The sequence below is a fragment of the Hermetia illucens genome, chromosome 4 (assembly GCF_905115235.1).
Source record: "Hermetia illucens chromosome 4, iHerIll2.2.curated.20191125, whole genome shotgun sequence".
Lineage (NCBI taxonomy): Eukaryota > Metazoa > Arthropoda > Insecta > Diptera > Stratiomyidae > Hermetia > Hermetia illucens.
Genome location: NC_051852.1, coordinates 88,296,836 through 88,310,275, shown reverse-complemented (window position 1 = coordinate 88,310,275; position 13,440 = coordinate 88,296,836).

The following is a 13,440-nucleotide window of genomic DNA, read 5'->3' as shown; positions in this document are numbered from 1 at the left end:
GTAAGATAATACAAAGAAGCGCATATGTACATATATATCTATATATACAAAACGGCAGGTTAAAATTAAAAAATTCAGACATTCCTACAAATGTTTTCTGTTGTAAATTATTTTGAGGCAAGTTGGAAACCGGATGATCGGCCCTTCAGGTATGAAAGGTTTCAGTGACCTTTTGTAAGAATATTAAGGTTGATGATGCTTCCATTTATGCAAAGATCGTAGTGTACATACGTTGAATACACCCGATATTGAATTCGATGTGGTATTGACATTTTACCTTTTGGAGAATACGAATTGGATGAAAAAGACGCTATTTTGGCCTATTATAACTTTGTTAATTATAGTCGTTCCGCCAAACTTTCCAATGTGCTGATTTATATTCTTCTTCTTTTTCTTCAGCCTTTGTCCCGTTCCTAAGCGGGGTCGGCTCGTCGCGATCGGTTTCGCCATTTGGCTCTATCGAATGCCTGATCTGGGTGCAATCTTAAGGTTTTTAAATCCCCATCCAACGTATCAAGCCACCGTTGTTTCGGTCTGCCTTTTGGTCGTTTACCATCGACTTCGATGTTCAGACCAATCTTGGAAAGTGAATTCTCGTTGACACGAATTGCGTGACCAAACCATCGAAGACGCCTCTCTCGCAACTTTTCCACGATCGGTGCAACCCCATAACGATCGCGGATATCCTCATTTCGGATGTGATCTAAACGTGTGACTCCACTAGTCCAACGAAGCATCTTCGACTCCACTACCGGAAGACGCCAATACTCAGAACCATAGAGAGCGACTGGACGAACGACATTGCGGTAAATTTTAAATACGAGACGTTCGTTGATACGTCGATCACAAAGAACACCAATTGTGGAACGCCACTTCATCCAGGTTGCGTTCATGCGTGAAGAAACTTCATAACGCAGTTCTCCATTGGCTGATAGCGCTGACCCGGGGTATTTAAATCGCTCAGTTCTGGGCAGATCATTGCCGCTGACAGTGATTGTGCCTGTTTCATGGGGATCGGTCGTCAAAAATTCAGTTTTGTTTAAATTCAATCTGAGACCGTGTTGCATGAGGCGATCATTCCATTTTTGGACAAGTCGCTCGAGATCAGTTTTGCTATCAGCCCTCTCACCACTCCGCTTCCTTGATGAACACCAACAGAGACACGAAGCGGTTTTGATACACCCGCCATACTCCGAACTTTACTTTTCGGATCGTGGTAGAGGAATTGAACCCAGCGCACGAGTTCTTCTGGCACGAAGTGTTGTCGTAAAGCATACCAGATGAGTTCGTGTGGCACACGGTCAAACGCTTTCTCTATATCCAGAAAGGCAATGTAAAGAGGACGATGCTTCTCACGGTATTTCTCCATGAGTAACCGCGCAGCGTGTATTGCTTCAGTAGTTCCGCAGTTCTTGACAAATCCGGCTTGATTCACGGTTATTTCAACGATTTCGCGAATACGGTTGTCAAGAATACGGACCGGATCGGACGGTAATTTGAACATTCTGCTGGACTACTTTTCTTTTTCCATATTGGAACAGTGGTACTTTCTTGCCAGTCAAATGGTGTTCTTCCTTCCTGAATAACCCGATTAAAGAACTTACTGAGCCACAGTGTTGGGTCCCAGCTCTTCGCTTTCCAGAGCTCAGATGCGATGTCGTCAGATCCTGCCGCTTTCCCGATTTCATTTGTTTTATTGCCTCCTCGACTTCAGCTGCGCTGACTAGTGGAACTGCTCCAAATATCGGCAAGGATTGTGGAAGTGGAGGATGAGCAAATTCTTCAGTTGAAATCTACACGAAGTATTCTCGCCATCTATCCGTTGCGGCTCGACGGTTGGTAAGCAAAGTACCGGTTTTTTCATTAACACAACAGAAGTGTTCGATATCCTGTGTGCGTTCATTACGGCTTTTAGCAAGTCGATACAGATCTCTCTCGCCATCCGGAGTGTCCAGTTTACCGTAAAGATTTTTGAAATGGTTCGCTCGGGTGATAGCGACCGATTTCTTTGCTTCACGGTTGGCATTCTTATAAATTTTCCAATTAGCAGGCGTTTTATCGTCGAGAAATTTGTGGTACAGGCGTTTCTTTTCACGGACCTTCATTTCAACATCATTCCAAAGCCAAGTATCTCGGTTGATGTACCGCTTACCCGGCTCGGTAACCCCGAGGGTTGCAGAGGCCGCTTTGCGGATCGTGTCTTTCATTTGGTTTCACGATTCTTTCACATTCGCAATGGTCGGCAATCGTATGAGTGAGATCCTTTCTTCTTTCTTCTCACCAAATCGCCACCATTTGATGCACCACGATCCAGTGCCTTCCTCACGCTGTTTTATCGGTGGCTTAATTCGCAGGACGGCAATCAACGGCCAATGTTGAGGTGCGATGGTCTCATATGAAGCGACTTTGCAATCAGTGACGGTGGTAAAATGTCGGCGTCTTATGAGAATATAGTCGATTTGCGTTTCACTATTCCCACACACCTGTTACCGTCTGCCTTTTCACCCACATGACCATTAAGGTCGCCGGCAATGATTTTATAATCGTCAGCAGGCACGCGACAAGTCTTTTCATCGAGAAGTTGCCAGAGGCATCTTTCTCGGCATCAGGTCGATATAATGGTGGGCTTCATTAGCCGATCATCAAATCGTTCGACTTCTTTAATGGTATTACAGAAACCCTCTGAGATGGCAATGCCAACACCATATTGAGTGTGTGGGTTAACAAAATAGAGAAGTTTGTAGCCATTTTTACCGCGTTCGGGTCCAATGTCGCAGCTTTTGGCACCAGCCCATCGGGTTTCTTGCGAAGCGCAGATATCAATGCGCCTTTTCCGAAGGGCTCTTGCGAGTTCCACCGTCTTTCCAGTTAGGGTACCAACATTTAGCGTGCAGACACGTATTTGTTTTGTTCGTTGTGTGCGGACTAATTTGCTTACGTCCTGACGCCGTCCATGCGTCAAGAACCTTTGCCCATTCCTCAACAGGACCGGGCCCGTCCTGCTGCGTCGATTGAGGTGGACGCCCTAGCATTTCTCCGAGGCTTGTGACTCAATCCGATTATAATGTTTGTAATGACATTGTATGCATTTTCTTGGTCGACCTGTCGCGGGGCCTGTCACCAAGAGAGATCAGGTAGGATTTAGCATAGTAGAATAACTCCAACTATACTCTATTTATCTCTTTCCCTGATCTCAGCGTTTTATTTTTGTTTTACGGAGTATAGTACAGAGTACGTTGTCTCAAACCCTCCTCCTTTACCTGGGCTTGGGACCAGCATACTATGTTAATAGCGTGGCGGAGTTTATGTGCTGATTTATATTCGAACCTATATTATTGCAAAATTCTTCGGATATAAGAGCGATCAACAACAAATTTGAAAAATATATTAATATACTGTTATTAACTTTATTTGAGTATAATTTAATTCATTTCAAAGTGGAATACGGTAAATCAAAATCATATATGGAATTTTCAACTTCCCACAAAATTTCGTGTCAAGCGGTAAAGTCGTTTAAAGGAAAAGTAGTTGTGACAGACATACAGACAGAGAGACGGGCAGATGGAGCAGCGAGGAATTGGCAGATCTCCCATCAGTCGCCCCCCAGTTGGCGGATAGGGCATACCTTTTGATATGTAAATATGTGTTCATGCACTTTCTTTTCTGACGGTGCATGGGCTAGTATTTGCTCATTCGGAACCCCAGTACAGGTAACTTTCGAGAGTGAGCAGGTGTTCAAGGGAAATAACCGCTCTACAGGAAATACTGGTAACAGAATTGAGATTCAAAAGAAGTTTGTCAATCTCGAGATCTCCGCCAACGCCAAAGATCATAAAAGATATAGCGGAGGGAAGGTCAATGAATGCCAAAGGACTGGAAGGAAGGAAAACTGTACACTGGTTAGGACCCATGGAGAGCTCAGCTCTGATCTGGAGGAATTTGCCTTTACACAGCTTGTTGCAAAAATAGTTGAGCTGTCCGAGTTAATCAAGGACAAGCACAACATGCACTGAGCCATGAAAAATGGTGAGAGCTATTAAAGTGCTTTTTCAACACATCGCAGCAGGGAGAAAAATTCCAAGAACAAGGCGGGGAAAAGATATGGATCCTATAGGAAATCATCAGCGCCTAAGAGGAGTGGGGCTATGTAAATAGTTCCAAAAAGAAAATAAACTAAAAGCACCTGTAGTGCGAGTTCAGGCAATCGAATCGATAAAATCCAAGAGGAATAAAAACGATGGGTAGACCAAGGTAGGCGAAGAAGAAGGCCCAGAGGCAATTGTGATCTCCACCAACGGCTGAAAAAGGTTAAAGTTGACCACGACCTAAAAGATCTAAGCGGAAATGTCAGCAAGATTTAAAGGATCCAGGAGGGTGACCTCATGTTTGAGCCGAAAAAAAACCAGCTTGGGAGAAACTGATGGCTTTTGAATTCAAGTTAAGAACTCACTTGGGGAGAATGTCGCAGCATGGCAAAAAAAACAATAAGAATCTCGATGAAGTGAGATTTTCATTGCCTTCAAGGAATAGTTCATACTAGAGGAACTTGCCGAGGAGTCTATTGTGAGTTTATGAAAAGCCTATGGCAATACTCAGCCTGCCACAATACGAGCACCAGTGAATGCAGTGCAAAAGTTATTGGCGGCCGGGAAAGTTCGAATCGGATGGATTTTTGCTGCCGAGAGAGTAAATTTCCCTAAAGAGGTGCCTCACGTTTGGTCATTTCGCGAAGGCATGCACCATCGGTCAGATCGATACAGAAAGTGGGGGGAGAAATCCATATTGCCCAATGAACGTAATAGGGACCCCAAATGCTTATTATGCGAAGGAAGGGAGGGATGGAATAACCGGCATATTGCCGGAAGTGGTAAATTCCGCGAATTTAAGAACACTTTGATTTCAATAAAAAATGAGGTTTATTCAAGTAAACCTGAATCATTGCAGGGTCGCCTAGAATTTAATCGATCAGGCTACCTATGAATCCGAGGTGGAAATTGTTATCATTGGCGAACCCTATAGCAACCGCCACAGTGGCGTATGGGTTACAGATCCGATTGGTTGAGTAACGATGTGGGCATGCGGTCGACAAGCCATATAATGTGCTGTGAGTCAGACAGCCAGTGGCTTTGTGTGGGCAAAAATAAACGGAGACTATTTGTACAGCTATTATGCCCCACCAAGCTTGGCACTGTTCAAATTCGGAGAAATGCTTGACAGGCTTGTTCTCGACGCATGAGGTCGTAATCCGAGGATGATTGCCAGTGACTTCAATGCTTGGGCCCTAGAGTGGGGTAGTAGAGAGACAAATGCATTGGGGCGCAGTCTACTGAAGGTTTTTGCACACTTGGTTGTAGTCCTCGCCAACGAGGGTGAAGTGGTTTCGGAAGGGGATCTGCCTCACTCCTAGGCTTGACTTTTCAGCCGTGCACTGGCACGTGATATGTCTTAGTACGTCAACAAGGACTATACCAACAGCGATCACCAGGCAATCTTCTTTGGGCTGTGGACAAAGAGAGCGCGCTCATAAGAAACCCCGCAAAACCCTCAAACTCACCATCCAATGGAGCAAGAGGGAATACTTCAAGGAGTTCTGCTGGCAGGCGGAGAGCCTATAGAACTGTGATGGGGTGATTCAGAGGCTTTTGATCTCAGCAGATTACATGTCCATGTCTCTTGTTGAAAATCATCTAGGAGTTATTCCCCCAGCAAGAGAGGGGTACTGACAGCTTCCAGCGGTATCTGAATCTGACAGCTTCCAGCGGTATCTGTTAGAGATCTACCGCAGATCTCTAGGAGCATAGGAGATTAAAAAAACTTAAGCCTTGCAATGAAATCCACAACGGACATGTTCGCTGAGTTGCTCGAAGCGTTCATGTGCGAGAGAATATTTCCTGCATCATGGGACCGGCAGAAGTCTCTAAGGCTGGTAAACCTACAGGTGAGGCAACCTGATACCATTGATGCCACCAAAATTGTTACTGGCTTGGCCGAAAATGCAATTCACGGCAAAGGCTGTACTAGCAAATGTTGCGTGCCGGTGACCCTGGACGTGAGCAATGTATTTAATTCGGCCAATTGGAACCTTATACGAAAGTGTCTGGCCAGCATTGGTGTCCTCACCTATCGCGCAGTGTCGATAGTTACGTGTGAGAACAGACGCTTTAGTATGACACCGATAATGGACCTTAGGAGAACGTTGTCTGCTCAGGACTCTGTACCGGGCCCACTACTGTGGACCATCATATACAACGATGTACTTAACCTTTCGATTCCGGAAAAGACCGGGGTGTTGAGTTACGCCAATGATATAGCTATGAAGCAATCAGTGCTATTAAGGCCTGATTAGAGAGCACTGGACTGGCATTTGCGGAGGAAAAACCCGAAGCGGTCCCCATCACAAAGTGTCGGCAGCGAAATTACGCCTGAATTAGAATCGGCAATCATATCGTCAAAGGGTAGTATAGGTCCCGGGGCGAAACGTGGATTGGTACCCACGATGGAGCATAAAACCTGGGAAATGCCTGCTGAACCAACTCCAACAGCTCTACTACCAAACCCTATCTCCACCTCCACGTGGTGACCGCTGGGAGCTCTTTCTTGACGAAAACCTGCAGACGGAGAAGGATGAAGGCGAGTCTCCCGCGCCTAAAAACGGCACAAATTGTACCAACTGATCCTCCAGGTTGGGGGTTGGGTAGGGCTGACAACCCTACACGGAAAACAACCGTTACGAAGCCACAACAGGAGCCTCGGATAGGACGGATATTAAAACGACGGACCCGGCAACGACAAAGGAACAACGATTTGCGCATTTTCTCATGGAACGTGCGCTCCCTGTACAGAGATGAAGCTGATCAGCAGCTAGCCGATACCCTGTCCCAATATAGGGCTGATGTAACAGCGTTGCAAGAGATGCGATGGACAGGGACCGGTTTCCTGGAGAAGAGCCACTACACCATATATTATAGCGGCCATCCAGTAAACCATGTGCTCGGAGTAGGTTTCTTAGTCAGCCAAAAAATGAAACCTGCTGTTATCGGCTTTGAAAGTATAAGCGAACGGCTATGCACTCTGTGCTTGCGAGGCAAGTTTAGAAATATAAGCCTCATAAACGTTCACGCCCCTACAGAGGAGACTGCAGAGTCGGAGAAGGATACCTTCTACGAGGCAGTAGAAAGAACCCTCGAAGCCTGTCCCAGATATGATATCAAAATCATACTTGGGGATTTTAACAGCCAAGTAGGGAAGGAGCCCGTATTCAGACGATACGTTGGCTCCCATAGCTTACACGAAAAAACAAATGATAACGGACTACGGACTATTCAATTAGCAGGGTCACACGAAATGGTTGTTGGAAGTACCTGGTTTGCGCGGAAAGCGGTCCGCAAACATACGTGGGCCTCTCCAGACGGGACCACTTTCAACCAAATTGACCACGTGTTGATCGAACGCCGCCACCTCTCAGCCTTGATGAATGTCAGAACATATAGGGGGCCAATATAGACTCGGATCACTATCTCGTTGGCATGGTGCTCCGAGCTCGAATAACAATACCACCTAGAATCCCCTCTGACAATCAGGTGAGAGTGAACACTGAAGCCATCCACAACACAACCCTCCGCGACACCTATAAGAGGGAAATGGATGCCGCAATAACCGCAGTCAATAGAGGACCTGGAGATGAAGCATCAACTAATGATCTTCACAACCACCTGAAGAACGTTATCATGGATACGGCCACAAATATACTTGGCCGCAGCCGTAAAAGGAGTCGGAACGGCTGGTTTGACGATGAATGTAAGCTAGCAACGGAACGGAAGAATGCCGCATACCGAGTAATGTTGCATTCTCAAAGAACGCGGGCACGCGCAGAGACTTATCACGAACTCCGTCGAGCAGAGAAGCGACTTCACAGACGGAAAAAGGAAGCCTGGGAGAACCAACAAGTCTGTGAACTAGAAAAGTACAGGGAGCAACCGCACCAGGCGCGGAAGTTTTACCAACAAGTCAGCAGGATGAAGCCTTATACACCTCGATGCTCATCCTGCCGAGACAAAGAGGGAAATCTGATTTCCGACAGAATGGGCATATTAGAGCGATGGGTTGAGTACTTTGATGAGCTACTGAACAACCAGAACATCGGCGAGTTGGAAGTCCCGCCAACTGAAGACGACGGACAAATACTGCCAACACCAAGTTTAGGAGAAACAGTCCGTGCAATTCATCGGCTAAAAAATCATAAGTCGCCAGGAGCCGATGGAATTACAGCCGAATTGGTTAAATATGGAGGCGACCAGTTACACCAAGTGGTTCATCAACTTGTGCTCAAGGTATGGGACACCGAATCAATGCCTGACGATTGGCAACGAGGCATAATCTGTCTCATACATAAAAAGGGGGATATCACACAGTGCAGCAATTATAGAGGTATCACGTTGCTGAGTACCATCTATAAGATATTCTCCACTATCTTGCTAGGCCGGATAGCCCCATACGCCCAGAACATCATTGGCCCATACCAAAGAGGCTTCACTCCAGGCAAATCCGCAACAGATCAGATTTTCTCTCTGCGGCAGGCGATGGAAAAACTGTTGGAATATGGGCAACAGTTGCACCATCTGTTCATCGACTTTAAAGCCGCCTATGATAGCATAGCCAGGGTAAAACTGTACACGGCCATGGGGGAATTCGGTATCCCGACGAAATTAATAAGACTGACTAGGCTGACCCTGACCAATGTGCGAGGCCAGATAAAAGCAGCAGGATCACTCTCAAGACCATTCGACATCAACAACGGTCTACGACAAGGGGATGCGCTATCATGCGTCCTCTTTAACCTGGCCCTCGAGAAGGTGATCCGTGATGCTGAGGTGAATGCAAGAGGTACGATCCTCTTCAAGTCCACCCAACTAGTGGCCTATGCTGACGATATCGACATCATGGGAAGAACCACCCGAGACGTTCAAACTGCCTTCATCCAGATCGAGCAGGCGGCGCGAGATCTTGGGCTGCACATCAATGAAGGCAAGACAAAATACATGGTGGCAACGTCAGCACCGAAGACGAATCAACCAACAACATCAAACCGCACTGGTCAAACACAAGCACGAACAAGAATAAGGATTGGGGAATACAACTTTGAGACCGTTGACAATTTCTCCTATCTAGTATCGAAAATCACAACCGATAACAACTACGATGATGAAATCCGCGCACGGTTGTTGTCAGCCAACAGAGCCTACTTCAGCTTACAAAGACTGTTCCGCTCGAAACGTCTCACCATAGGGTCAAAGCTCTTACTGTACAAGACTATGATCTTGCCAGTCCTCATGTATTCCTCGGAAACTTGGGTTCTTAGCAAGAAAAATTGCGAACTCTTGGCCGCGTTCGAGAGAAGAATCCTCTGAAGAATTTTTGGCTCCTACATGAGGATGGACGATTCCGTAGCCTACACAATGACGAAATCTATGAGCGATACCATGACCGTCCGGTTGTGGATAAAATCCGGCTCAATAGGTTACGGTGGGCGGGTCACTTAATCCGTATGGATGAAGATGATCCCACCCGGAAAGTCTATAAGGGCAATATCTATGGTAGGAAAAGAAGACGAGGCAGACCCTGCCTAAGATGAAGCGATGGCGTGGGCCAGGACGCCAGACAGCTTTTAGGGATATCGAATTGGTGGACCTCGGCGCAAAACCGGGATGTCTGGAATTCCTTATTAAGGCAGGCCTAGACCGGATACCGGTTGTTGCGCCGTTGATGATGATGAATCATATCGTCGCTTTCAAGCCGGCCATCAAATACTTTGGAGTGATGATAGATGCAAAGTTAAGTTTTAATGAACACGGGCAACGTGCTTGGCATAAAAGAACCACGGCGAATGTGGCCCTGGCAAAGATAATGCCGAACATGGGAGGGCCACGGTATACTTGTAGGCTAATCATTGCCAGGGTGGTGAGCTCAATCTTGCTTTAGGCAAGATTTTTTGGAAAAAGGTATTTCACAAATCATGTAATAATCATAAACTTAGTGCGGTCTATAAGAGGACAGCCCTAAGGATGTATTCTGCCTTCAGTACCGTCACAGATGATGCTTCATTCATCATCTCCGGAATAATGTCAATTGACATCTTATCAGATGAGAAGAGAAGTATATTCAACCTGAAGTCAACCTCCCTTGGTCGCAGAAGATGAGCTCCGAAGAACGTGAAAGGGTCCGTAGACACAAAGGCTGATTCCTACCATCAAGGAGTCAATGGGGAAGCAAAGTGGGGAGATTAATTATCATCTCACCCTGTTTCTGACGGTGGTTACTCTACAAGTTTAAATTGGCAAATTGGCCCATTTGTTTAAACTACCAGAGAGGCCCCCGAACCCAGAGCACATATTCTTCCACTGTCCGAGATTCAGGGACAAGATTAGAAACCTGGAAGCACTGATACCAAAAGATGCTAATACGGCAAAAGGATTGCGATTCGATCAACTCAATTATCGCATCAAAACACACTGTGAAAAGTGCAAGAGGTGAGGAAAGCGTGATTACGAATGTCGCGCATAGAAAATATGAAAAATGGATAAAGGGCACTAGCTCCGTCCCATGATGTAATATTTTATGGTGGTTCCACGGGGCATGGCAATTGTTCTAGTGGGTAAAAATTTCACACGCTGGCGTGTCCACGTCAGAGTCTTTTGAAGATTTCCGGTTATAAAAAACCAAAAGACGGCCAAACGGACAAATAATGAACCGATTCTAATAAGGCTTTGTTTCCAACAAAATCGTAATAAAAAGGAGAAGTTGATCTTTGCATTACAAATATGATAAATGAAAGTTCCATAAGTGAACTGCATGAAAGAATCACGATCATGCTAGCCAGAGCAAAGAAAGCTTTTAGAATTCCCAACAGGACAGTATGTTAAATTAAAGATATGAATTGAAATTATTTACTATTTACATAGGAAAGAAGGAACTTGCACAATTCCGAACCCAGAAATGAAATCACTTTCGACAATTATTTATGTTATTGTTATTGCAATCAGGGTAAACGGTGGAATTAAGTGGAGAATAGACCCGGAAACAACAAATACTCCTGCCAGAATTTTAGAATAACCTAAGCGTGACACCATGAAGATTTATGAAGACATCCTTCAGAAACACATTCCGAACATCAGTAAAACTTATTCGGGATTTTCAAGAGCTGCGGAGCTACTGGCGCAATACACACTGCGTGGTTGTTCATCAAGAAACACTGTGAAAAGCATCGCCTTCTATACATTGCAACTCTGGATCAAAAGGAGACGTTTGACCCTATTTCACACAAACTCATCTAGTATACTCTGCGATGACACCTTGCACCAGGGGAGCCAGTCTGCTAGGATCCAAAGAAAAAAAATTAAAGTGGAAAGGTGGTAAGGTATAACAAAACAGCTTCGTGTCCTTGCCGGTTTTCATGAAGGAAGCGCCCTCTGACCACTCCCCTTTGATCTTGTTATGGATATTGCCACACCGGTTATACCCTACCCTACACATTGTTCTATGCACATAATATTTTCTCTACGTCTTGCCGGATCAATAATATAAGCGAATGGTGAAATACGTTCTGAAATTGCTTCACGTATCAGCACAAATTGTAAGAATTGGCTCGCAATAACTCGCGTTCGAAATGAAGACATCCACCATCGATATGTTGCACCGATCTTTGAAAAATTGCATCGGAGGGTGAACATTTTTTCGCAGTATGTGGCCACGTGGCATATCAAATGAAATTGCTCAATTAGTACTTTTCGAAACGAAAATATTTAATATCGGGTAAAACGTAGGGGAGTGAGGACTCAAAATATGACCATCAAAAAGTGTAACAGGTCTCGTTCTCAGAACCTACCCAACCGAAAGATCTGAAAAAAATCACAGTAATGAATCTCTACGAAATCTAGCCCTAAAAATACGTCCGGTTACGATATCTGCACAAATAAAGTTTATAATAGTATATTTCCACATTTTGGAAATTTGCCCGGCAACCCCCTTATCTACATCCCAGAAATTTTGTAAATTTCGTGCATTCTGCAATATGCATGACGTCAATACCAAAACAAAGTAAGTCAATATGAATGGGGTCGCAAAGAATTATTTTGTTTTAGTTTATTAATCATTTGTATATGAATATCAATTACTCCGGACAGGCGTGTATGTATGTCGGTATATAGTATATGCGTGCTAATGAAGTTTCCGGGTAGTGTCTCACTCAGATAGATATATTTGTACATTAAATTAATAGAATTTAATATCATCATCATCAACGGCGCAACAACCGGTATCCAGTATAGGCCTGCCTTAATAAGGAACTCCAAGCATCCCGATTTTGCGCCAAGGTCCACCAATTCGATATCCCCAAAAGCTGTCTGGCGTCCTGACCTAAGCGATCCTACCATATTAGGCAGGGTCTGCCTCGTCTTCTTTTTCTACCATAGATATGGCCCTTATAGACCTTCCGGGTGGGATCATCCTCATCCATACGGATTAAGTGACCCGCCCACAGTAACCTATTGAGTCGGATTTTATCCACAACCGGACGGTCATGGTAACGCTCATAGATTTCGTCGTTATCTAGGCCACGGAATTGTCCATTCTCATGTAGGGGCCAAAAATTCTTCAGAGGATTCTTCTCTCGAACGCGGCCAAGGGTTGGCAATTCTTTTTGCTAAGAACCCAAGTCTCCGAGGAATACATGAGGACTGGCAAGATGATTGGCTTGGACAGTAAGAGCTTTGACCCGATGGTGAGACGTTTCCAGCGGAACAGTTTTTCTAAGCTGAAATAGGCTGTGTTGGCTGCCAACAACCGTGCGCAGATTTCATCATCGCAGCTGTTATCGGTTGTGATTTTCGACGTTAGATAGGCGCAATTATCAACGGTCTCAAAGTTGTATTCTCCTATCTTTATTCTTCCCGTTTGACCAGTGCGATTTGATGTTGTTGAGAGGTTGGTTTTCGGTGCTGACGTTGTCACCATATACTTTGTCTTGCCTTCATTGATGTACAGCCCAAGATCTCGCCTGCTCGATCTGGATGAAGGCAGTTTGTACGTCCCGGGTGGTTTTTCCCATGAAGTCGATATCGTCAGCATAGGCCAGTAGTTGGGTGGACTTAAAGAGGATCGTACCTCTTGCATTTACCTCAGCATCACGGATCACTTTCTCGAGGGCCAGATTAAAGAGGACACATGATAGGGCATCCCCTTGTCGTAGACCGTTGTTGATGTTGAATGGTTTTGAGAGTGATCCTGCTGCTAATATTAAGAAGAAATTCGAAGTCCCAGACAAACGCTAGGGCATTCTCCGCAATCGACAAAACCGGCGCCGTTTCTGTCGCCAATTTAGCAAGGGTTCTTGACGCATGGACGGCATCGCGACATAATAATAATAATAATCGTTGGCACAACAAT